This window comes from Cetorhinus maximus, chromosome 6 (assembly GCF_964194155.1).
Source record: "Cetorhinus maximus chromosome 6, sCetMax3.hap1.1, whole genome shotgun sequence".
NCBI lineage: Eukaryota > Metazoa > Chordata > Chondrichthyes > Lamniformes > Cetorhinidae > Cetorhinus > Cetorhinus maximus.
In genome coordinates this window covers 125149060-125175212 of record NC_135884.1, presented here as the reverse complement: position 1 = coordinate 125175212, position 26153 = coordinate 125149060, and the positions used below count along the sequence as shown (strand labels likewise).

The following is a 26153-nucleotide window of genomic DNA, read 5'->3' as shown; positions in this document are numbered from 1 at the left end:
TACTGAACACCACAAATTTCTGAACAGCAAAAACATATATTAGCCATTTAAACACAAGTGGAGCACATAGAATGAAATTCAAATTTAGAAGTCTAAAATATAAAGTAAATATAAAGTGGGAACAACCAGTGCTGAAGCAATTCTATCTCAAAAAAGGGATGTAAATGTGTATTTTGTGAGCATGGTCAATGAAATTAAACTTTATTCTGCATTCATAGGAAACAGTGACAGATTTTACTGCAGAAAGGTTTTCCTTCATATACACGTCTAAACTGTACAAACTTTGCTTTTACTTCAATAAAATCAATCAGAACATGTAATGGAGTTCAGCCTCAATGCCTGAAAGTTCCCAAGACAAGGCGAGTTTATTTTGTACCAGTACTAGAATACATTGTATAACCCAGGTGCTTAACAACACTATAGAAGTTCAAGGCACATGTATCAAAGGAAGACGTCCCAAGAAACTTCACAAGCGCAATGGTCAACATTGAATTTCAGCCAAACCAAAGCTGAGAGAGGGAGAAGCAGGGCCATGGAAGAAGTGGGTGGGTGGGTGGGTTTGGGCTGTAAAGGTTGCCCCACCAACAATGGCAGGGAGCGGGGGAGGAGCCCACCCCCCCAAACGGTAGCTCGTGGTGGGGGGGGGGAGAAAAGGAGACCCACCTCCAACAAGGGTGCGAGGGGAAGAGACCCCCCTAAATGAGGTTGGGAGGGGTGGGGAGGAGAGAACATCCCTTCCGAACAACCAACGAGGGCGGGAGGGGCAGAAGACCCACCCCCACCCCTGAGGACAGGGGGTAAGAAAATCCCCCACCCCATTAAGGACAGGGAGGAGACGACGACACCCCCAGCCCCCCCACACAACGAGAACAGCGGGGAGGAGAGGCCACTCCCCCAATGATGACTTTGGGAGGGGGGGGTGGGGGGGGGGGGGGGGGGGGAGGAGGCCACATCCTAATGAGGACATGGGGGAGGGTGGGGTCTCCAACAAGAACATGGGGTGGGGGGGTGGAAAGAGGAGAGACCACACAATCGAGGGTGGGGGGAGTGGGGGGTGGTCAGGGGAGACCTCCTCCAACAAGGGCACTGGGGCTCGAATCCTCGCCCAAAAAGGGCAGGGGGGGATGGTGACCCCACCATCCCATGAGGGTGGGGTGGGGAAGAGGCCCCACCCATCCCACAATGGCAGTGTAGGGAGGCGACCACCCCCACGTTCCACAAGTGCGGGCTGGGGAGCAGACCCTCCTTCCCCATTCTACGAAGGCTGTGGGGAGAAGCCCCCCAACAAGCACAGGTGGGGGAGTCCCCTATGAGGGTGGAGGGGAGGAGACCTCCCCAACAATTTGGGTGGGGGCCTTCAAACAACGGCATGGGGCCCTCAATGGCCAACAAGGGGCAGTTGCAAAATTTTTCAGGAGAGACTTAGCACCTGAACGTATTTGGTCAATATTGGAGCCAAGGATTTAACTAATTTGTCAGAGGAATAATGCAGGATTCTTGAGGGATATAGAGTTGGAGGGGGCTACCAAGGTAGAGGGGAAAGGTTTCAAATTGGAGTATGAGAATTTAAAACCTACTCTTGATTAGCATCCATACGCATGATGAGTGAGCTTGATGGTGTGTATCATGATGCAGGCTATGATACATGAAGCAGCACTTCGGGCGAGTTCAGGCTTCTGCAGAATGGAGCATCGAAGGCAGCCAGGTGATCATTGGAAGAGTCAAGCCAGGAAATGACAAGCACAGATGAGAAATTCGACAGTTGACATGCTGAATGATGGGGCAGAGAACAACTATGATAGGTAGGAGAACGTGATATTTGTGATGGGGAATGGAGCTTAGGGAAAAATGGGCATGGATTTAGAAGCCACCAACCTGTTTGAGGACATGGAAGTGAGGGAGATTGAAAAAGGGTTGGTAACTTTCAAGGACACAAGGTTGAGAGTTTTATTTAAATAAAGGTGGTGATGATGGCAGACTTGAAAGTGAAGGGGACAGCATCATGTGAGAGTTTACAATGTCAGATGTATGACAGATGGCATAGGGGATTGGAAAGGAAGTTGTTTCATTGCCAGTTTAGTGGGAATAGGGTTAAAAGAGCAAGCGAGGGGGAGCTCATGGACAGCAGGCACTCAGAGAGCATAAAGGGAGATAGGAATAGGAGACGGAACTAGCGTAGAATGTAGGTTGAGAGATATGGTGAGGTGGAGGGAATTTTGCTTGGTGGGCAAGGGAAGGTGGTGATATGGCAGAAGCAGCTAAATGGACAAGGCAGCTCACACTCCTTGTTGAAGACAAGGGTGGAGGGAGCATGAGAAAGGATTTAAGGAGCTAATGGTGGAGAGAACAGGCCAAAGATTATCTTGGATATTTAACACAGGAGAGTAGGGCCCGATAATGCTTGTTGTGATCCCACCAGCTCTGATGATAAATGTCTAAATATATGCAAAATTTACATGAGGAGAAAACAAAATCATATTTAACCTAGATTTATTGTGAATTGAACATCCACCTGTAGTTTATTGAAACATATGCTAAATATGAAAACAATCTAATGTCCTATGTATTAGCAATTTCATCATGCTTTAGAACAGATAAACAGTTCAAGACAATAGTTTGAGTTATTGCTTTACACTTCTTGAAAACCCACATATTCCATCAGTCACCAATAGAGAGTTGTTCAACGGACATGATGTGTTTCCAGTATAATTGTGCCAAGTCAATGCACTGGTATTTATCTGCATTAAACTCAGCCATTAATGATCATATGATTTGATCTCATTGCATATAGTTTTTTGATCTAATTTTACTCAGATTGCTATGTAAATATCAAAACAGTCTGCTCCACTCGCAACATATGCAGCGTTAGCATAATCTCTGTCATGAAGTGAATCCATCCTGCTCTTCTGTGACACCCTGGTCCAGGAAGGCTTGTACAATGCCTCCGAGGTGATGCCTAGCAATTCATTTTCCACTGTCAGACAGATTACAACACAGAAACTAAAATTTACCATACATCAACAAATATGACTGGATCAAACATTAAAAAATTGTACTCATCAGCACAAGTTATTTCACTGTCTCAAAACTAAAATTCTACAGCTGAGCATAGACATGTCAAATTCCAGGTGTATACTGAAAACACATAGCTCTACCTCATCACCACCTCTCTTGATCCCTCCACTGCCTCTGATCTGTCATGCTTCTTGTTTGGCAACCAGTAATGAATGAGCAGAAATGCACTCCAATTAAATGCTGACAAGACCAAATCCATTGGACATTGGCCCATACCATAAACTCCATTTCATAGCTACCAATTCCAACATCTGCCTGTGTGACTGAGGCTGAACCAGGCTATTCACAATCTCGGGTTCAACCCCATATCCAATCCACCACCAAGACTGCACTGAGCAATAATCACCAGTCTCAATACCTGCTTCAACTCATCTGTTGCTAAAACCATCATCCATGTTTTTGTTACCTCCAGGCTCAACTATTCTAATGTTCTCCTTGCTGGTCTCCCATCTTCCACATTCTGCTCATTTGAGCTAATCCAAAACTGTGCTGCCCACCTCTTGACTCATTTTTCCTTGTCCCTTTCTCTCATTGAATTACATTAGTTACTGGTCTAGCAATGCCTCAAATTCTAAAATCCTCATCCTTATTCTTTAAATTATTCCATTGCCTTGCAACAACCTATATCTGTAACCTCCTTCAGTCCCACAACTTTCTAAGCGCTCTCCAATCATGGTGTCTCATGCATCCATGATTTCCTTTGCCCCTCCATTGGTGGCCATGCCTTCAGTTGTCATGACTTGAAACGCTGGATTTCCCTCCAGGAACCTCTCCACCTTACTCTCTCTCTTCCTTTAAGACACTTCCTAAAACCTCTCTCTATGACCAAGTTTTTGATCACTTGATAATAACTCATGTAGCTCAGTGTCAAATTCTGTCTGATAATGCTTCTGTGAAGCATTTTGGGATGTTTTACTATGTTAAACTATATAAATGAGAGTTATTGTTGCTGTTTACATCAAATTTTTCAGCTGTTTTAGAAGAATTAAAAAGAGGTCTGCTGTTGATTAATTCTCAAAGGTCTCACAAAAAATAGCTTGTCCTAAGAGTAGCTTACTCACACATGACAATAACATTCGTGTGCATCAATGTTTGATTCAAATAAATACAGCTGAATAATGATAAAAACAGGGGAATCTACAGAAATGAAAGTGAATTGGAATGCTATATTGGAATCCAATGTCTAGCTCAAATTTTTGCTCAAGAACTGCGGCTCAATGCATCCAGATCAAGGTCACTCAACCTATCTTTTCTCATCCATCCAAAAGAAGGCAATTGAGACTAAAAGTACAATAATTTGAGTTAAAGGGCATGGCAAATAAAAAACTGTTCCCAGTTCTCAAAGCTATTATATATATATATATATATGTGTATAAATATATCAATATATATATATCTATATAAATAAATATCTCTATATATATATATAAATAAATATCTATATATATATAAATAAATATATATATATATAAATATATATATATATATAAATATATATATATAAATAAATATATCTATATATATAAATATATCAATATATATATAAATAAATATATCTATATATTTATAAATAAATATATATATATATATATATAAAAATATAAATATATATATATATATATATACACACACATACACGCACATACAGTCGCCAGTTCAAACTGCCAGTGCATTGTTACTAATCCTTTAATTTGTAAAATATATAGTTATTATATCCTTTTTCTCTGCTACACTTTTTGGCTTATCTTTTCGGAATTCCAACCGAACCACAAAAATAACTTAAGTGTTTAAGAGAAAGGAATACATTATAACAGCAATATGGTCTTGATTTTCAATTCCTTCTCCCTATTACCATTACATTTACACAATGCTTCTGCCAAAAGGGTAGTCATTTCATCATTCTATTGGTACAATACACTACTTTGTAAAAATCACTCATCCATTTGCTTCTTCTGCATCAAGAGTAGTAGTCACTTAGAATATTATTAGCATCAGCACTTTTTGCTCTTCCTGTGGTAGCAGGAATGTCTGGGGCACTTTACCTCTATGCCGTCATATATCAACTAACTCATGCTGAATGTCCAATCATGGGATGGATCCCTGCCAAATTCAAAATGTCCCATAAGATCAGGTGCAAAATCAGTCTTTGAATGGGAGGCAAATTCTTATCATATAAATATGAAGACATAACTTTAAAGGAGAAAATTAAATAAAACATCTAAGTTTAAACACTGAATAAACATGGAGCATATTTTTCCAAGGAACTGCCAAGTGAACTTGATCTTCTAAGGATTCGGAACATTTTTGCACATTCATGAATTTTCTGTTACTTCAATAATTTGTTGCCTTTAGCTCAACAGTGACTGTAGGCATATATATTTACAGCGAGAACAAAACAGCTGGTAATCTGTACATAGCGCAAAACAATATCCATGAATAAAGAGGCTCCAAGCAAGAGAAGGTAATTTTTCTAATTCTGTTAATTTCAGCTTGACTGCAATTAAAAGAATTCCTGATAATATTCTGAAACAATTGGCAGCTGATAAAGAGCCATCCCATGTAAATGAAATAGCAATACGCTCATCTCTGCTTGCACAGCTTCACAGCTCCGTGTTTCCCAGATAAAATTAAGCCAGCACTTAAGACTGATTTGACTAGTGGCATCATTTCTGCGGATTGCTGGAAGCCTTGCTTGGTTATCAAGTCAAACAGGCACGGCCAAGCAGTCTGATCTTTCTATTCTTCATTAAGCAAATACGCAGGAATGGAAATGAAAACATAATAGCTATTTGATTTCCATCAAGATATTTTGCATATTGGTTCAGGACTTATAGTGGAATTTCATCAACTCTTTTCATGCTTTAAAAAAAATTGCATCACTGAGCTGAGGCGTCTGCAGATTTCTTTGCAACATAAGATGGGAGTATTTTTTTTGCAAAAAAAGGACAACTTAATGATAAAATGTCCTTTCTATAATACCTCCCAAAAACTCATAATTTAAGGTCGATGTAATCACAGTTCAAAAATAAAGCCTTTTAGGATCATCAATGGAATTAGTCTAAATGAACAATTCCAAGAGAAATAGAAATATTTTTAAAGGAAACATTGGAAAAATGTGTCCATGACCAGTTGTAAAAACTCCTTTTAAAAAGCAGGTCATTAATGCACAAGAATTATAACTCCTCCTAGACAAAAACTGTGTATACTTAATTACCCTCCAAAAATTAAGAGTTCAACAAAACCAAAACTTGCAAAATGTTTTAAAAATAAAAATGTGAGCTTAGTCTGACAGTTAAATAGTAGCCATTTGTCGAGTTTGTACACTAGTAAAAGCAAAAAAAAACACGATTGCTCAATTTGTGAAGTGGTCACATCTCTATCTTAATAGTTCCAATTCAGACTTGCAGTTATACAGTCTCCTTTGACAGCCCTATTATCAAACTTGTACCAATAAAAAGAAAACGTAACCAAAACGATTAATACTGGTGAGGAAGGCCATTTGGTTCCTCCTTTCATTGGAACTCAACACCTCTCCATCATAATCTCTAACAAGGTCTCAGAATGATTGTAGAAATTTTGTCTTCAGTATCATAGTCCTGGAACTGTTTTCATTAGAAGCGAGGTGATTAGGTAACAATGTTAAAATTTATAAAGGGATAGGGGAGGGTAATCTCAGTCAGTTTCCAGTGGTGGAGGCACCCAGAACAAGGGGCACAGGTAAAACATTGAAAATGAGACATTTAGGACTGACTGCGAGAGAAATGTGTTTACAATAGATTGTCAGCTGTTGGAATGCACTATTTGAATTAGTGATTGAAGTGGAGAACACATCAGCATTTAAGAGGTTAGGGAGGTGGTTGAAGGTAGGAGAGATAAAGGTATAGGGGAACTGAGCCACTGCTCATATGGAGGATAAATAACATGGACTGTTCAAGCTGAACATCCTATTACAAAATTACAGTTTCTGTCATCCTGCCTAGATGGCCATTCCAAGTTACATTTGCTGTGGGAAACATGCCTCCTGAAGCCATGGGATTAAAGGGGGAGGTGGCAGCATGATATAAAATCGACTGAGACAGAAAGCAGGGATTAGTGGTAAAATGTTGTTTTGTGGACTGAAGTGTTAGGACCACTGCTCTTTTGGTATACATTAACGACCTGGACTTGAGCATAGGGGCGGCATACTTTCAAAGGTTACAGCTGACACAAAGCTAGAAAATGTACTAGATAATGAGGACAATTCCAGCAACCTTATGGAGGAACCAAACAGAAGAGTGAAATGGGCAGACACGTGGCCGTTGAAATTTGATGTGGAGAAGTGTGAAGTGATGCATTTTGAGAAGGAAGAGAGACAATGTAAAAAAAAGCATATGGGATTCTTGGCTTCATAAATAGAGGCACAGAATACTAAAGCAAGGTGTAGATTATGGTAATTTATTCATGGGATGTGGGTATCGCTGGCTAGGCCAGCATTTATTGCCCATCCTCAACTGACCTTGCTCAGAGGGCATTTAAGAGCCAACCACATTGCTGTTGGTTTGGAGTCATATGTAAGCCAGACAGGTAAGGGCGGCAATTTTCCTTCTTTAAAGGACATTAGTGAATTGGATGGGTTTTTACAACAATCGACAATGGTTTCACGGTCATGGTTTCATGGACTTTTAATTCCAGATTTTTATTGAATTCGAATTCCATCCATGGCAGGATTCCAACCTGGGCCCAGAGGATTACCCTGGGTCTCTGGATTACTCATCCAGCGACAATACCACTACACCATAGAGGAAGCAGATTCAAAAGTGACTTTCAAAAGGTAATTAGGAATATACTTTGAAAGGAGAAATTTTTAGAGCTTTAGGAGAGCAGGGCAATGAGACAAGCTGGATAGCTCTATCAAAGTGCTGGTATAGGCACAGTAGCCCGAATGGTCTCTTTGTGCTGTATATTTCTATGATTGGAGTCCTGAACTTGCCTTTTCCCAGATTATACTGAAATGTGTTGCCCTGTCATCATGGCTAAAATTGAAGTATTTCTCCAGATTTACTTTTTCTGCTCTATTTATGCACTTTGTACACATTGAAAAGGCCCCCTTTCACAAATATCCTTTCAAAAGGTAAAATATTTTAGACCTAAAGGCTGACAATCCCAGGACCAGACAGCCTGCATCCTAGGGTCTTAAAAGAAGAGGCTGCAGAGATAGTAGATGCCTTGGCTATAACTTTCCGAAATTCTTAAGATTCTGGAAGGGTCCCAGTGGATTGGAAAATAGCTCATGTAAAACCTTTGTTCAAGAAAGGAGAGAGACAGAAAGCAGGAAATTACAGGCCAATTAGCCTAACAAATGTCATAGGGAAGCGGCTAAAATCCATTATTAAGGAAGTTAGAGCAGGACACTTAGGACATCCTAATTTGATCAGGCAGAAGTCAACATGGGTCTGTGAAAGGGAAATCGTGTTTAGCTAATTTATTAGAGTTTTTTGACCAAGTAACAAGCAAGTTGGATAAAGGGGAAGCTGTAGATGTGGTGTACTTTGATTTCCAGAAGGTATTTGATGAGGTCCCACATCAAAGGTTACACACAAGATAAGATTACATGGTGTAGGAGGTAACATATCAGCATGGATAGCTAACAGGAAGCAGAGAGAAGGGATAAATGGGTCTTATCGGGTTGGCAAACTGCAACAAGTGGAGTGCCACAGGGATCAGTGGTGGGGCCTTAACTTTTTACAATCTACATCAATGATTTGGATGAAGGGACCGAAAGTATGGTAGCTAAATTTGCCGATTACACCAAAATAGGTAGGGAAAGTAAGATATCAAGAGGAGATAGAGAGTCTACAACAGGATATAGACAGGGTAAGTGAATCGGCAAAATATTTGGTACTGAAGATTAAGTATAATGTGGGAAAATATGAATTTGTCCACTTTGGCAGGAAGAACAAAAAAGCAGTATGCTATTTAAATGGAGAGATTGCAGAATTCAGTGGTACAGAGGGATCTGGGTGTTCTGGCACATGAATGAGGAAAAGTTAGTATGCAGGTACAGCAAGTGATTAGGAAGGTAAATGGAATATTGACATTTAGTGCAAGGGAAATTGAATATGTAAGTGGGGAAATTTTACTGCAGCTGTATTAAGGCCTTGGTGAGACCACATCTGGAGCACTGTGTGCAGTTTTGGTCTCCATATTTGAAAAAAGATATAATTGCTTTAGAAGCAGTTCAGAGAAGGTTTACTCGACTCATTCCTGAGATGAGGGGCTTATCTCGAAGAAAGGTTGAACAGGTTGGGCCTATACACACTGGAGTTTAGAAGAATGAGGTGTGATCTTATTGAAACATTTAAGATCCTGAGGGGCCTTGATAGGGTAGATACCTGGAGGATGTTTCCACTAGGAATGAAACTGGACACACCACCCAGCATCCACTGAGACACCGGAAACGACAACAGCAAACTCAATCCTGTCAACCCTTTAAAGTCCTCCTTACTAACATTTGGGGCTAGTGCCAAAATTGGGAGAGCTGTCTCACAGACTACTCAAGCAACAGCCTGACATAGTCATACTCTCGAAATCATATCTCACAGATAATGTCCCAGACACTACCATCACTATCCCTGGGTATGTTCTGTCCCACCGGCAAGACAGACCCAGCAGAGGTGGCAGCACAGTGGTATACAGTTGGAAAGGAGTTGCCCTGGGGGTCCCCAACATCGACTCTGGACCCCATGAAGCCTCATGGCATCAGGTCAAATATCAACAAGGAAACTTCCTGCTGATTACCAAGTATCATTGCCCCTCAGCTGATGAATCAGTACTCCTCCATGTTAAATACCACATCAAGTAAGCATGAAGGGTGGCACGGGCACAGAATGTACTCTGGGTGGGGGACTTCAATGTTCATCACCAAGAGTGACTTGGTAGCAGCACTACAGATCCACCTGGCTGAGTCCTAAAAGGCATAGCTGCTAGACTTGGTCTGCAGTAGGTGGTGCGAGAACCAACAAGAGGGAAAAACATACTTGACCTTATCCTCACCAAACTGCCTGTCGCAGATGTAGCTGTCCATGACAGTATCGGTAGGAGTGACTACTGCACAGCCCTTGCTGAGACAAAGTCCCATCTTCACTGTGGGGATCCCCTCCATCGTGTTGTGTGACACTATCACCATACAAAATGGGATAAATTTCAAACCGTTCCAGCAACTCAAGACTGGGCAACCATGTGGCACTGTGGGCCATCAGCATTCAACCACAATCTTTAACCTCAGAGTCCGACATAACCCACACTCTACCATTACCACCAAGGCAAAGGATCAACCCCGGTTCAAAGAAGAATGCAGGAGGTGAAGGGTTCTCAAAATTCCCACATTTTTCATATCATCAACAAGGATATGATTTTTGGACTTTTATGTCAGCTGACCCAACTGCTGAGTTAAGTGTAGAACCCTGCAGGCAGCAGCCTAGGCCCGTGAAGGCCTGGGACTGGACATGCCCAGGCTTGTTGAGTGCAGTGTGGATTGTTGCCTGAAGCCAGACAACCAGAGGAGACAGAATACGCATTCTTCCCTTTAAAACAATTAACCCAGAGAAAGACTTCATCTTACACGAAACTAAAGCCCATCAAAATCTTGCATAAATAATCGCTACTAACTACTAAGGCAGGAAGGCAGCAATCAATGCAATTATGTGAACCCATCAATACTCAACATATACAATGGCTTTCAGTTCAAGACTAGTTACGGGGACAGGAAGACAACGATAAACATCATGCGAGCCCATTAAAAACGAGCCAACAATCACCTGAAGAAGCCCACCAAAATCAGACAAAGAACTAACCTTGATTTGGTTTCAGATAAGAAATTCGAAAAACAGTATAACTGGGCCACCAGTTACGAAGGGGGAGGGTGAGCAGTTTTGGAGCAGTTAAAGCAGAGTTTAAGCAGGGAGAGGTAGTTGAGGCAAGCGGAGGAAGGAGATCTGGAGGTTTGCAGGCCCGCAGGCAACATCACGGCGAGGGGCACGGGGTGGCAGGCTCAATCAAAGAGAAGGCCGCAACCGCAGCCCTCCACGAAGATTGACCACCCACAACCACACCCTCCACCCAACTGAAGGACCTTCGCAGATTCCACAGACCAGGACCACGTGGGGACGGCAGGCCCCAGAGGACACAAAGAACATACCCCAAAACTGCAACCGGCTTACCTGGCTGGATTTCAAAATGTCAAGGAACCCTGGTTGGTGAGCATGATCTCTGACCTCTCCTAGTTCAATTTAGTTAGGTTTTGGGGGTGGGACAAGGGTAAGGGGATTAGTAGCGTGATTTTCCCTCATTATGCCGTGTGTTCCCCATTCTTAACTAAGTGTACTTTGTAGGTCTGTATAATCTCAGTGTAATCCTAACGTTATAAACTTCAATAAACCGAGTTTTTTTTTCTTGCACCAAAACCAGTTGTCAGCTGCACTTTGTCACAACCCCCAAATAAGTCCAAGGTCTAGAACCCAGGGAGCGGGAGCGATTCGGACCACTCAAAAGTCAGAGGTGAAGCTGATACACACCACCACCCCCTACAGAGGGCATGCCAGGAGCAGCACTGGGGATACCTAAAAATGAGGTGTCAACCTGGTGAAGTTACTCACGTGCCAAACAACATAAACAACAAGCGACCTACAGAGCTAAGCGATTCCACAATCAACGGATCAGGTCTAAGCTCAACAGTCCAGTTGCATCTAGTCGTGAACGTCGGTGGACAATTAAACAACTCACTGGAGGAGGCGGCTCCACAAATATCCCCATCTTCAATGATGGAGGAGCCCAGCACAGCAGTGCAAAAAAATAAGGCTGAAGCATTTGCAACAATCTTCAGCCAGAAGTGCGAGTGGATGATCCATCTCGGCCTCCTCCGGAGGTCCCCAGCATCACAGATGCCAGTCTTCAGCCAATTTGATTCACTCCAAGTTATATCAAGAAACAGATTAAGGCACTGGATAATAAAAAGGCTACAGACCCTGGCAATATTTCAGCAATAGTACTGAAGATATTTGCTCCAGAACTAGCCCTGTCCTTAGCCAAGCTGTTCCAGTACAGCTACAACACTGGCATCTACCCAGCAATGTGGAAAATTGCCCAGGTATGTCCTGTACACAAAAAGCAGGACAAATCCAACCCAGCCAATTAATGCCCCATCAATCTACGCTCCATCATCAGTAAAGTAATGGAAGGGGGCATCAACTGTGCTATCAAGCGGCACTTGCTCAGCAATAACCTGCTCACTGAAGCTCAGTTTGGGCTCCACCAGGATCACTCAGCTCCTGACCTCATTACTGCCTTGGTTCAAACATGGACAAAAGAGCTGAACTCCAGAGGTGAGGTGAGAGTGACTGCCTTTGACGTCAAAGCAGCATTTGACCAAGTGTGGCCTCAAGGAACCCTCGCAAAACTGGAGTCAATGGGAAACTCTCCACTGGTTGGAGTCATACCTTGCACAAAGGAAGATAGTTGTGGTTGTTGGGGGTCAATCATTTCAATTACAGGACATCACTGCAACAGTTCCTCAGGGTAGTGTCTTTGGTCCAACCATCTTCAGCTGCTTCATCAATTACCACCTTCCATCATTAGTGGGGATGCTTTGCAGATGATGACAATTATCAGCACTATTCACAGGCTTCTTTAGGATCTGAGGAGCCATGTCCAAATGCAACAAGGCCTGGACAATATCCAAGTTTAGGCTGACAAGTGGCAAGTAACATTCGCGCTACACAAGTTCTAGAAAATTACCATCTCCAAGAGAGAATCTAACCATCGCCCCTTAATATTCAATGGCATCACCATCGCTGAATCCCCCACTATCAATAACCCGGGTGTACCATTGACCAGAAACTGAACTGGACTAACCATATAAATACTGTAGCTACAAGAGCAGGTCAGAGGCTAGGAAACCTGCAGCGAGTAACTCACCTCCTGACTCCCCAAAGCCTGTGCACCATCTACAAGGCACAAGTCAGGAATGTGGTGGAATACACTCCACTTGCCTGGATGAGCGCAGTTCCAACAACACTCAAACAGCTCAATACCATCCAGGACAAAGCAACCCATCCACAAACATTCACTTCCTCCCCCAACGACACACAGCAACAGCAGTGTGTACCATCCACAAGATGCACTGCAGGAACTCATCAAGGCTCCTTAGACAGTACCTTCCAAACCCATGACCACTACCCTCTAGAAGGCAAGGGCAGCAGGTACATGGGAACACCATCACCTGCAAGTTCTCCTCCAAGCCATACACCTTCCTGACTTGGAAATAAATCGCCATTCCTGTTCCTGGGTTAAATCTTGGAACTCCCTCCCTAACAGCACTGTGGGTGTACCTACATCACATGGACTGCAGCGGTTCAAGGAGGAAGCTCACCACCATCTTCTCAAGGGCAATCAGGGATGGGCAATAACTGCTGGTCTAGCCAGTGATGCCCACATCCCATGAATGAATAAATAAAAACTTGTGAGAAAGACTAGAACTAGGGAACACAGTTTAAGAAGAGGTCTACTGTTTAAGATGGAGATAAGGAGGAACCTTTTATCTGAGGGTTGTTAGTCTGTGGAATTCTCTTCCCCAGGGAGGTGTAGATTGGGTTGCTGAATATATTCAAGGCAGAGTTAGACAGATTTTAGATAGACAGGGGAGTCAAAGGTTATGGGGGCAGACGGCAAATTAGAGTTGAGACCACAATCAAATCAGCCATGATCTTATCGAATGGCAGAGCAGGCTCAAAGGGCTGAATGGCCTACTCCTGCTCCTAAGTCCTATGCTCCTGTGTTCCTATTTTCTTATCTGCCCTCACATCTCAGTCCTCAGACACCAAGCAATTGCTCCATGGATATTTCCTGCCATGCCTTCAAGGCTTCAAGATACAAAGGAAATATTAGTGACCAAAACGGAAGGCAGTACGTAAGCAGAGGCCTGACCAGACCATAAAACTTCAGCTTGATGTCATCAGACTTGTATTCTACCAATATGGCAATACTGCTCAGAACTTTGGCAGGCTTATTGATTGCATCTTGTCAGTTCAACACTGTTCATTCAATAATTCTGCATACATCCTTTATTGCAAAGGGGTAATACTTGTTCATACTGAATTTCATCTGTCACGGTTCTACATGCTTGTCTAGTTACTGTGGTTCCATGGATACAGAGTCAGATTTGATTACTCACTTGCCTTTGAATGTGCTTTTGGATTTTGAGAAAATTACTTTTCATTTCTGATTATTAAGAAGCCCTAGAAACAAGCTGTGGCATTCCTTACTTTGTACATCACCCAGCCCTAATGACGACCCAAACCAGTCTCCACTTTTAGCCAATTTTTGTGCATTTACAGGTCTCACCACGAACAGCACTGCCTTGAGCTGGTGTAGCAGCACTTCAGCAGAACACTATGAAAACCTTTCTGGAATTCCAAGTACATTCTGCTGCCAACTTGGAATAACGCTTCTTTACGGAAAGCTAAGGAAATTGATCAGACATGATTGCCCCATTCTGAAACAATGCCAACAACCATTTACTAGAATGTTAAATTTATCCTGGTTAACAGTGAAACAAGAGGAACAACTAAAACACGCTGTTTAATTTAATTATAGACATCTTTCTCTCCTCGCACTTCCCTCTCAGAGAAGCACCTCAGTCTTTCAAACTATGGTCTTCATGGAATCCTGCAGATAAGGAAGAGATATAAGGAGTCAATATAAAATATTGAACTTCTAATCTTTCAACCTTCTAACCTAATGAGAACAAGGCTATTGCTCATATGGAGGATAAATACCAACATGGATGGTTGCGTCAAATGCATTTACAATGGTGTGTCTTGGTTGCCACATACCATCCCGACTTGGAACTAAAATCGCCATTCCTTCACTGTCGCTGGGTCAAAATCCTGGAAATACCTTTCGAACAGTACTGTGGATGTACCTACACCACATGGACTATAGCAGTTCAAGAAGGCGACTCACCACCACTTTGTCAAGGGCAATTAGGGATGGGCAATAAAAATGATGGCCTAGCCAGCGACTCCCATGTCCCATGAAAGAATAAAAAAAAAACTTGTTTATACTTTGAAGCTGTTGGTTAAAGGCAGGCTAGGAGAAATGTTTTATGAAGAACTCTCCTTAAAAGTCAATACAGTGACAAAAGGGCTGCTTCCCAAAATTCAGGAGCCAGAAAGGAGACTGTTCTTCAAAATGCTGGCATCAAGCTTCAGTTTTACAGCAAAAAAATGAAGGGCAACAGGAGATATCAGTAAGCAGGGAGCTTCCTCAATTATAAACTATTCTGTGAAACAAATTTTAAAAATGTATCTTCAACAAAAACAAAACATTTCCATCTTTTGGTACTTCTGCTGGAAGTGCAGTTTTGTTGCAAAATTGCAGCACAGTTAAAGCAAGAGAAAGGAGAAGAGAATGTGCAATGGCTCCAATTCAATTTTTGAATAAAGGTTCCACTTCTGCCCCCTTGTTTAATATTGGCATTGTGTTTTATACCAGCCTAATGCAAATCCATAGCCCTGGCAGAGTCCATGTCAAAAGTCAGCTCATTTTTCAGGTAGATAATAACCTGTTTTCTTCTCCATCCCATCTCATTGCTGATTCTAGGAAAGGCTATATTTGGTTCAAATTTTTACATGCTAGAAAGTAATGAATGTGACTTATGAGAGTTTATATACTTGAATCAGGAAGTTTCCAACCCTTAAAATGGTCAATACTGCAGTTTTGTTCCAGTTTAACAAGCTTTTATTAAATGTGTAAACGGACATATCTACGAAAAAAAGCTTTAAATACTAAAGCACTATGCTTAAAAGGGGCTGATCAATAAGATTAATACACATAGGTCAAACAGAGATAAAACTTTAAAATAGCAGAGATAAGCACATTTGACCTAGTCAGATAGCTGTCTTAAACGTATTTACTTTTTTGAATGTACTCTGTGTATTAGTAAAGAGATTGTATTTGCAGCAATTTTAAAATAAAAGTTATCTGTGCACAAACAACTGTTAGATTTCACTAATGTAACTGTCACATACATACGTTGAAATCTTAGTCAAATCTCGTAATCTATAAAACCCAAGGTAAAAGAATGTTTACCATGTTTTGTTCATTTAGCTGCCCATTGCCGCTATAAATAACTTGTATCCAATTGAACATACTACACAGAATGGTTCTGATGCAGTAGTATTTTTAATTTAGGTTGACACAAATAAAGCTATGGTATATACATCAGTCTGCAGATCATCAGATTTGAATGGGACCATGATGCATGTGATGACTTTCAAAGGGTTAGGTCTGCAATTACAGGCATTGACTTGCACTACAGAAACTTAAAAAGATAATCATAAATCACAGCTAACAGCAAGATAAGCAAATAAATTGTATTGTCACCAGGTAAAAAGTACTAATCAACCTTTATTTAAAAACTTGTGGACCTTGATCACTGAAAGAAAAAATATACCATCACTAAGGTCAATAAATGAGTGACACAACAATACATCTTGCTTCCCATTTTGCAACCTAAAATTGAAGTTTTATGAAGCAAAGCATTGTAAAAAAAATTTCCATATAGGTCTATGCAATAAAGCTTGTGGCCAGTCCCAGGACTAGCATTAGCTCATTCATGGATCTTGTAAAGATGGAATTATTCTGCCTTTGTGATGAAAAGGAGATGTTATGGGAAGTGCAACTCTAGATCGAATAGGGCTCCAAGGCTACAACCAGTCTGCTTCAGTAAAAGACTGAGGGAAAAGGTGGAAGCAGTGTCCACAATATGGAGTTTGTGCTGGGGCTGAAGATGATAGCTTCACTCTTCCTAACACTTAGCTGCTGAAATTGTAGCTTATCTAAAAATGGATCCTGGACAAGCAGTCTGACAGCATAAAGGCAATGGATTGGAGAGGCAGGGTTGGGCATCCTGTGTGCTTGGCCCTATGTCTGCAGATGATGTTACCAAGGAACCTGTAGTTGAAGGGGTCAACAATTAACATTTGGAGAACTTCAGGGACAACAGTGTATGGAGTGCAAGGGAAACCAAAGAGTAGAAGCTCTGACTATGTTAGGGTAGATAAGAGTCAAAGTAAACAACAGCAGTTCCACCAAGCTGGACAACAGAGGAAAGGCATTGGAGGGGGATGGCCTAGGCAACTGTGATGAAGGCTGTAGAGAGATAAAAGAGGAAGAGAAGGGATAATGCAAAATCACAGATATAAAATATCATTTGTGACTTTCTCAAGAGCCATTTTAATGCTCTGGCAGGGATGAAAATCTATTGGAAAGATTAAAATAGGGAGTTGCAGGAAGCACGTGTGCTGATTTAGTAGATGACAATACATTCAAGAACACTGGAGAAGAGAGATGTGGTGATAAAGATTTAAGAGGGGTCAAGGGTGGGGGTTTTGAGAATGGAGGTTGATACTGTCAGTTTTGAAAGGGGTGGGAAAGTGCCTGATTGGAGGGAACCATTTTTCAGGAAGGGACGTTGGAGGCCGAACAGTTTAGTGGAAGTGGTGTAAAGGGAGCAAATAGGCTGAAGAGGTTGGTGTCATGGATAATATGAGTTCAGAGCACATGTGGGTAGATTAAAGAAAAACAAGAGAGAACTGTGGGCTAAGTTATTTCAATGGATGGCACATGACAAACAGGAATGAGAAAGACTGCAACATAAAATGGTCAATGCTAATGCTTTAATCAACTAGCATAAGGATGTGGTGTGCTCCTGCTATTCTCTGTGCAATGAGTTCTTGATATCGACCATGCTTCAGCAAATGCAAATGAGGCCATTTGTTTTACAGTACCACTACCATGTACCAGCTAAAAAGTGGCCCAACCAAAATGCCCATTTTCACAGCTCGAGAAGGCCAGGAAAGGATTGATTAATAGCTCCCTTAAATCCAATGACATTATGATAAAAGACAAAACTTGTTTGTAAAATTGTACTGGCCCAAAGCAAATGAAACTGAGCCAAAGGTGGGAGGTAGAAATGCAAACTTTAAAAACTCAGCTAAGCAACAATGCTACATGCCAACCATTAAAGAACAAAGACTTGCAATACATGTAATTCAGGCTGAACCACCCTCATTCTATTGCCAAGAAAACAATATAACTGGTGAGTTATTTAATGATTTCACAATTATTATAATTTTTGCATTACTCAATAAAATCTTTCAACTTCAGCATTTTAATATTTAACTCATCTCAACCATTCTAGTTTAATCACTCCTGCTAAAGCAAAATGTAAGCACACTCTGGCAGGACTCAAAGCACGAACTATCCAGCCAAGTATGCAGACAAGAGTTCCATGATAAGCATCCTGATAACAGATAGAAAATAGCAGCATATTCGAACTTTCCCACAATCCAGAAATCTTGAGACAAGGCAACTGGCCTATCAGTCCACTAACCCCTTCTGAAAGCTTCCAGCCGTTCACCAGCTCCCTTCCTGAACTTGACCATGAAAGAGCAAGGGGAGTGATTGTGATGGAATGAACTTGCCACAAAACAGGTCCCCCCGCAATTCACTGAACTTGATATAAAACAGATAATCTCTTTGTCCTTCAGACTATTATCTAGTCTGTGACCCTGAATTCATCTTCAAAACTGAAGGAAAAATAACATGCTGCAGATGTTTTTTATTAGTTGAAAAGCTCCTGAAACCACAATGTTTAATGGCACAAAATCAGACCCATTACCAAGGGAGGTTGGGCTGTCACACATATTTCTATAGCCAAATTACTTTAACAAAGAACAACTTTTTTTTTGCAAAACAACGGTAACATTCACCACTTGGAAAGGAAGTCACATCCTGTGACATCAGGACTAAGTTTGCAATATGCGACCAAAAATCTAAAGATTATTGAAGTTCGACATAGCATCATAGACATTTCAAGTTCAGCGGGTTTACCATCAAACGCCAGTAAATCACTATCTGAATTTTTTTTAAAAAAGGTCTTCAGTTTTAAACTGATTGACTTGTGGCTGATTATTGTGCACTTTTGAAGGTCGGATGAAAATTAGGTTCAAAATTCAAGCTCCAAAAAGAATAAAAATATACAACAAGACCGTATTCAGAATTTTCAGCCGAAGGACAAAACTATGTTAATGTTAAGAATAAATTAGCGAAATCAATAATGTCAATGTCTTAGGTAAAACACTAGGTATGTTAAAAGGAAACGCACATCAAAAAGACACAAGCATGTCTGAATAACCTTGCTCTCAGGTCTAATCCTGTGTCCAGTGTTTTGAACTATATGCAGGTTTGTGAAGAAAAAAATTCCTTTATGTAACATTTAAAGTGTTGGCTTTGTTCTGTTAACTACAACAACTCATTTCTGTAGTAAAACATCCCAATTAACTGGGGTGGCCGAAGGCATAGTTGAAAAGGTAGATTTTTAAGAAGTGTTTGCAGGTGAGTAGAGATGTCACAACTTGGAGGATATAGAGAGAAATTCCAGAGTATGGGGGTGCAAGATGACTGAAGCTTCTACTAAATCCAGTAGAGCCAGGGTGGAGCACAAAAGCAGGCCAGCCAGCAGAGCGCAAGCAGAGGCACAAGGTTGCAGGAGATCTCAAAAGGAAGGTTGAGTGAGGAATTTGTAAATGAGAATGAGGATTTTAAGACAAGAAGCTCATGGTAGTGGAAGATGCTTGAGTTTAGGATGGACTGGACGTGAGGTTTGAATTCAGCTCAAGTGACACAAATGTTGTTTATCATAGCTAGAGTGGGGATCCAACATGGGGGATGGGATCATGGGCTAAGGGCGAGTTTCTGAAGGAGCCAGACAGGATGCTGGTGTGCTAATGCTGTGTTGCTGAAAGTCCATGACCTGATATCAAGTAAACAGTCAGACAGCACAATTTTGGCAACTGAACCAAGTGTGGCGTGGTGAGGAGATGAATTTGGGCATCTGAAACATACAAATAAACTTAAGTCATCCCAGTGATGTCAAGGGGCAAACAAATGAAGAATAGAAAGGAATCAAACTGCATATTGTAAATGACTCTGCATACACAGGAGAAACCACTGTAGGAGCTATGCTGATGGCACAGACATGGGCACAGATGCCAGGGCTGAGGCACAGAATGGACCACAAATGTGATGCAGTGGAAGAAAACAGTGCAGCTAACCATATGGAAGACCACTTACAGATTGAAGATGATATAGTGTACCATGGTCACACAAGCCATCACTGAATTACCTCAATACTATGTACAGAATGAAAGTCAGACTGAAGAAAGCAAATTAAGAAGTAGGCACGAAATGTTCCTGAACCATAGTGATAATGGGAGATCACAGACGTGGTGGAAGCTGGACAGGACAGAGTACTAAGAATAAGCTTTTAAAGGATGTGGTAATTACAGCAGTTTTGAAAGTGGGGTAAAACAATCCTCAAGGAGTGCGAGCAAATGACAACGTTGGCAAGCTTTGCAATTAGGAGCAGAGTCAGAAAGTGCCCCAAAGAAGCTGTTGGTAGTTCTTTAAGGATAGCAAAAGGAAGTTACATTTAAATTACACTTTCCTTGTCCTCAGGATGTCCAAGTGTTTCACAGCCAACAAATTAATTGTGAAGTGCAATCGTAATAAGTTTATGCAGGTAAACGTAAGAGCCAATCTGCAGACAGTAGAATCCCACAAGCAGTAATGAGGTAAATGGACAGATAATGTGTTTTGATGGAGTTGATTGAATCACAGAATGGTTACAGCGCATGAAGAGGCCATTCAGCCAATCATGTCTGTGCCTGCTCCCTGAAGGAGCGATTCACCTAGTGCCATTCCCCTGCCTTCAGCCATTGCCCTGATATTCACTCTTTTCAGATAATAACCCAATTCCCTCTTGAATGTCTCCATTGAACCTGCCTCCACCATCCTCTCAGGCAGTGCATTCCAGATCCTAACCACACACCGCATGAAAAAGTTTTTCCTCATGTCACCATTGCTTCTTTTGCTACTTACTTTAAATCTGTGCCCTCTCATTCTCGATCCTTTCACAAGTGGGAACAGTTTCCCCCTATGTATTTTGTCCAGACCCCTCGTGATTTTGAATACCTCTATCAAATCTCCTCTCAGCCTTCTTTTCTCCAAGGAAAACAGTCCCAACCACTCCAATCTGTCCACATAAATGAAGTTCCTCATCCCTAGAGCTATTCTCGGAATCCTTTCTGCAATCGCTCGAATGCCTTTGCATCCTTCCTAAAGTGTGGCACCCAGAATTGGATGCAATACTCCAGTTGAGACTGAACCATTGTTTTATACAAGTTTAACATAACTTCCTTGCTTTTGTATGCTCTGCCCCGATTAATAACGCCTAGGATGTTCTATGCTTTATTAGCCACATTCTCAACCTTGTCCTGCCACCTTCAATGATTTATGCAGTTATATACCCAGGTCCCTCTGCTCCTGCACCCTTTTTAGAATTGTACTCTTTATTTTATGTTGTCTCTTTGCGTTCTTTCCACCAAAACTAATCACTTCATTCTTCTCTGCATTATATTTCATCTGCAATTTGTCCACAAATTCCATGAATCTGTCTAGATCCTTTTAAAGTTTTATACTATCCTCTTCACAATACTTGAAAGTTTTGTATCATCCACAAACTTTGAAACTGTGCCCTGTACAGCAAGGTCTAGGTCATTAATATATATCAGGAAGACCAGGGGTCACTGACCCCGGGGAACTCCACGACAAACATTCCTCCAGTCCGAAAAAAATCTGTTAACCACTACTCTGTTTCCTATCACTCAGCCAATTATGTATCCATGTTGCTACTGACCCTTTTATTTCAGGATCTCTAATCTTACTCACAAAAGTCAGTTGTGTGGCGCTTCATCAAATGCCTTTTGGAAGTTTATATGCACCACATCAACAGCATTATCCTCATTAACCCACTCTGCTATCTCAAAAAAACTCAAGCAAGTTAGTTAAACACAATTTGCCCTTAACAAATCCATGCTAGCTTTCTTTAATCTACCTGCATTTTCCTAAGTGACTAAATTTTGTCCCGAATTATTATTTCTAAAAGCTTCCCCTCAGAAGCTGAGGTTAAACTGACTGGTTGTTGGGCTTGATTTTACACCCTTTTTTGAACAAGGGTGTAATATTTGCAATTCTCCAGTCCTTTGGCACTACCCAAGTCCAAGGAAGATTGGAAAATGATGCATCTGCATTTTCCATTCTCACTTCCCTCAGTATTCTTGAATGAATCTCATCCAGTCCTGGTGCCTGATCAATTTTAAGTACGGACAGTCGATCTAATGCCACCTCCTTAATCCTAAAACATTCAAGCATCTAGACTACCTCCCCTTTCACCATGACCTGGAATTTTCTTCCTTGGTAAAGACAGATGCAAAATATTCACTTAATACCTCAACTACGCCCCTGCTTACATGTGTAAATCCCCTTTTTGGTCCCTAATTAGCCCCACTCCCCCTTTCACCACCCTTTTGCTGTTTATATGCCTACAGAAGACTTTGGGATTCCCTTTTATGTTAGCTGCCAGGCTCTTTTCATGCCATCTCTTTGCTTCTCTTATTTGCGTTTTCAATTCCCCTCTAAACTTTTTGTATTCAGTCTGGTTCCCAGTTGTATTCCCCACCTGACATTTGTCATATGCATGCTTTTTCTTCTTTATCTTAAATTTCTCTCTCTTTTCTCATCCAGGAAGCTCTGGATTTGTTTACCCTACCTTTCCCCTTTGTGGGAATAGACCTCAACTCTGCCTCAACTCTCCCTTCTTTAAAGGTAGCCCATTGTTCAGTTACAGTTTTGCCTGTCAACCTTTGATTTCAACTTATGAGTCAGGTTCATTCTTACCCCATTGAAGTTGGATTTCCCCCTGTTAATTATTCTTACTCTGGATTGTTTCTTGTCTTTTCCCATAACTAACCTAAACCTATACAATAATTACCGTCCCCTAAATGTTCTTCTATTAACACTTGATCCATTTGGCGCACCTCATTCGCAAGAATAGGTCTAGCATGCTCACTTTCACATTGAATCGGAAATATGCTGTTGTAGAAGAATCAGCTGAGCACCCTCGAGGAAATTTTGTCCCCTCTGCCCTTTACACTACTACTATACCACCTCAGTCTTCATTCAGATAATTAAAGTCCCCCATTATAACTACTCAATAATTCTTGCACCTCTCTGTAACTTCTTTGCAGATTTGTTCCTCTACATCTTTTATACTAGTTAGAAACATAGAAACTAGGAGGGGTAGGCCATTCGGCCCTTCGAGCCTGTGCCACCATTCATTATGGCCATGGCTGATCATCCAACTCAATAGCCTGCTCCCACTTTCTCCTCATACCCTTTGATCCCTTTCGCCCCAAAAGCTATACCTAACTCCTTCTTGGAAACATACAATGTTTTGGTCTCAACTACTTTCTGTGTTAACGAATTCCACAGGCTCACCACTCTCTGGGTGAAGAAATTTCTCCTCATCTCAATCCTAAATGGTCTACCCCATATCCCCATGGTTCTGGGCTCCCCCACCATCGGGAATATCCTTCCTGCATCTACCCTGTCTAGTCCTGTTAGAATTTTATAGGTTTCTATGAGATCCCACCCCCCCCATTCTTCTGAACTCCAGCGAATATAATCCTAATCGATTCAATCTCTCCTCATATGTCAGTCCCGCCATCCCAGGAATCAGTCAGGTAAACATTCGCTGCACTCCCCCTATAGCAAGTACATCCATCTTCAGATAAGGGGACCAAAACTGCACACAATATTCCAGGTGTGGTCTCACCAAGGCCCTGTACAATTGCAGCAAGACATCCCTGTTCCTGTACTCGAATCCTCTGGCTATGAAGGCCAACATACCATTTGCCTTCTTTACCGCTTGCTGCACCCGCATGCTTACCTTCAGCGACTGATGTACAAGGACACCCAGGTCTCGTTGCACATTCCCCTCTCTCAATTTATAGCCAGATAATAATCTGCCTTCCTGGTTTTGCTACCAAAATGGATAACCTCACATTTATCCACATTATACTGCATCTGCCATGCATTTGCCCACTCACTCAGCTTGTCCAAATCACACTGAAGCATCTCTGCATCCTCCTCACTGCTCACCCTCCCACACAGCTTTGTGTCATCTGCAAATTTTGAGATATTACATTTAATTCCCTCATCTAAATCATTAATATATATTGTGAATAACTGGGGTCCCAGCACCGATCCCTGTGGTACCCCACTAGTCACTGCCTGCCATTCAGAAAAAAGACCTGTTTATTTCTACTCTTTGTTTCCTGTCTGCCAACCCGTTTTCCATCCATCTCAATACACTACCCCCAATCCCATGCGCTTTAATTTTACACGCCAATCTCTTATGTGGGACTTTGTCGAAAGCCTTCTGAAAGTCCAAATAAACCACATCCACTGGCTCCCCCTCATCAACTCTACTAGTTACATTCTCGAAAAATTCCAGTAGATTTGTCAAGCATGATTTCCCTTTCATAAATCCATGCTGACTCTGTCTGATTCTGCCACTGTTTTCCACGTGCACAGCTATTAAATCTTTTAAAATGGACTCTAAAATTTTCCCCACTAGTTGGTGGCCTATAGACTACACCAAGCAAAGTATATGCACCTTTTTTGCTCCTTAGCCCTAGCTTGATCTATCTGGGACATCCTCTCATTGCAATGTTCTCCTTAATCTGTTGCCCTTTCTCCCATTCCTTCCTTTCCTGAACACCTTGTATCCAGGAATATGTAATATCAGGTCCTGGTCATCTTTGAGCCAGGTCTCAGTAACAGCTACATCATATTTTCACATGGCTACCTGCACCTGCAACTCACCAATCTTATTTACCACACTCTGTTCATTCACAATGCATGGACAGTAACCCTTACTTAGAATTTATTACTTTCCCATTACTCTGAACCCACCTAATAACTTACCATTGGCTAATTTGGTGCTGTTTCTCCCAATATTGTGCGCCTTTGGTATTCCTGATTCCCACACCCCTCCCCAATAGCATTGGCAAATCGCCCAACAAAGAAATTTGTCCCAGCTCTGGTCAGGTGCAACACGTCCAGCCTGTACAGGTTCCATTTCTCCCAATGTTTCAGGAATCTAAAGCCCTCCCTCCTGCACCATCTTTCCTGCCACGCGTTCATCTGCTTTATCCTCCTATTTATATACTCACTTGCATGTGGTACTGGGAATGATCAAGGCTTGAGGTCCTGCTTGCTAAATTTCCTATCTAGCTCCCTAAATTCTGACTCCAGGACTACACCCCTGTTTTCACCTATGTCATTGTTACTGATGTGGACTAAAAAGCTGGCTGTTCACCCTCCTGCCTTAGGGTGCTCTGCAGCTGTTTCGTGACATCCTGGCACCTGGGAGACACACCATCCTGGATTCATGTCTATAGCCACAGAAATGCCTGTCTGTTCCACTAAATATTGCATCTCCTATTACTATTGCTCTTCCCGCCTTCTTTGTGCCCTCCTGCACAGCTGAGCCAACCATGCCAAGGACTTGGATCTGGCTGCACTCCCCAGATGGACTTTCATCAACATTCAAAACTGAATACTGGTTGGAGAGTGAGATGCACTCAGGGGACTCCTGCAATACCTGATAGTTCCTTCTTGACTGCCTGGTGGTCACCCATTCCCACATATTCTTAAGCCGCGGGGTGACCACATTTATAAATGTGCTATCCATGAAGCTTTCAACCTCAAGCGTACACTGCAGTGACACCAGTTGCTGCTCAAGTTCTGAAACCTGGAGTTCAAGTTGCTGCAAATAATGACACTTCCTGCACATATGGTTATGCAGGACACAATAAGCATCTTGGAGCTCCCATATAGCACAGGATTGAGGTATTAATGCAGGCCAGGACACATGGTCATCTCCCTCGTGCTTCTTCAAATAGTACCAAGGAATGTTTTACGCACACTTGAACAGGCAGATGGGTTCCCAATTTAAAATGTCATCTGTAAGATGGCACTGCTGACAATGCAACAATTCCTTTGGTATGCCTTTGAAGTGCAAATCAATACTTATATGGTCAAATTCTGAAGTTGGGCTGGAGTAGGGCTAAAGG

General features: G+C 41.8%; 1 protein-coding gene across 5 annotated transcripts in view; it reads right to left on the bottom strand.

Annotated features, from left to right (window-relative positions):
- The window catches only part of zfpm1 (zinc finger protein, FOG family member 1), a 222465-nt gene that overhangs the window by 177910 nt on the left and 18402 nt on the right, over nt 1-26153 (bottom strand). The gene's annotated exons all lie outside the window — the stretch shown is intronic.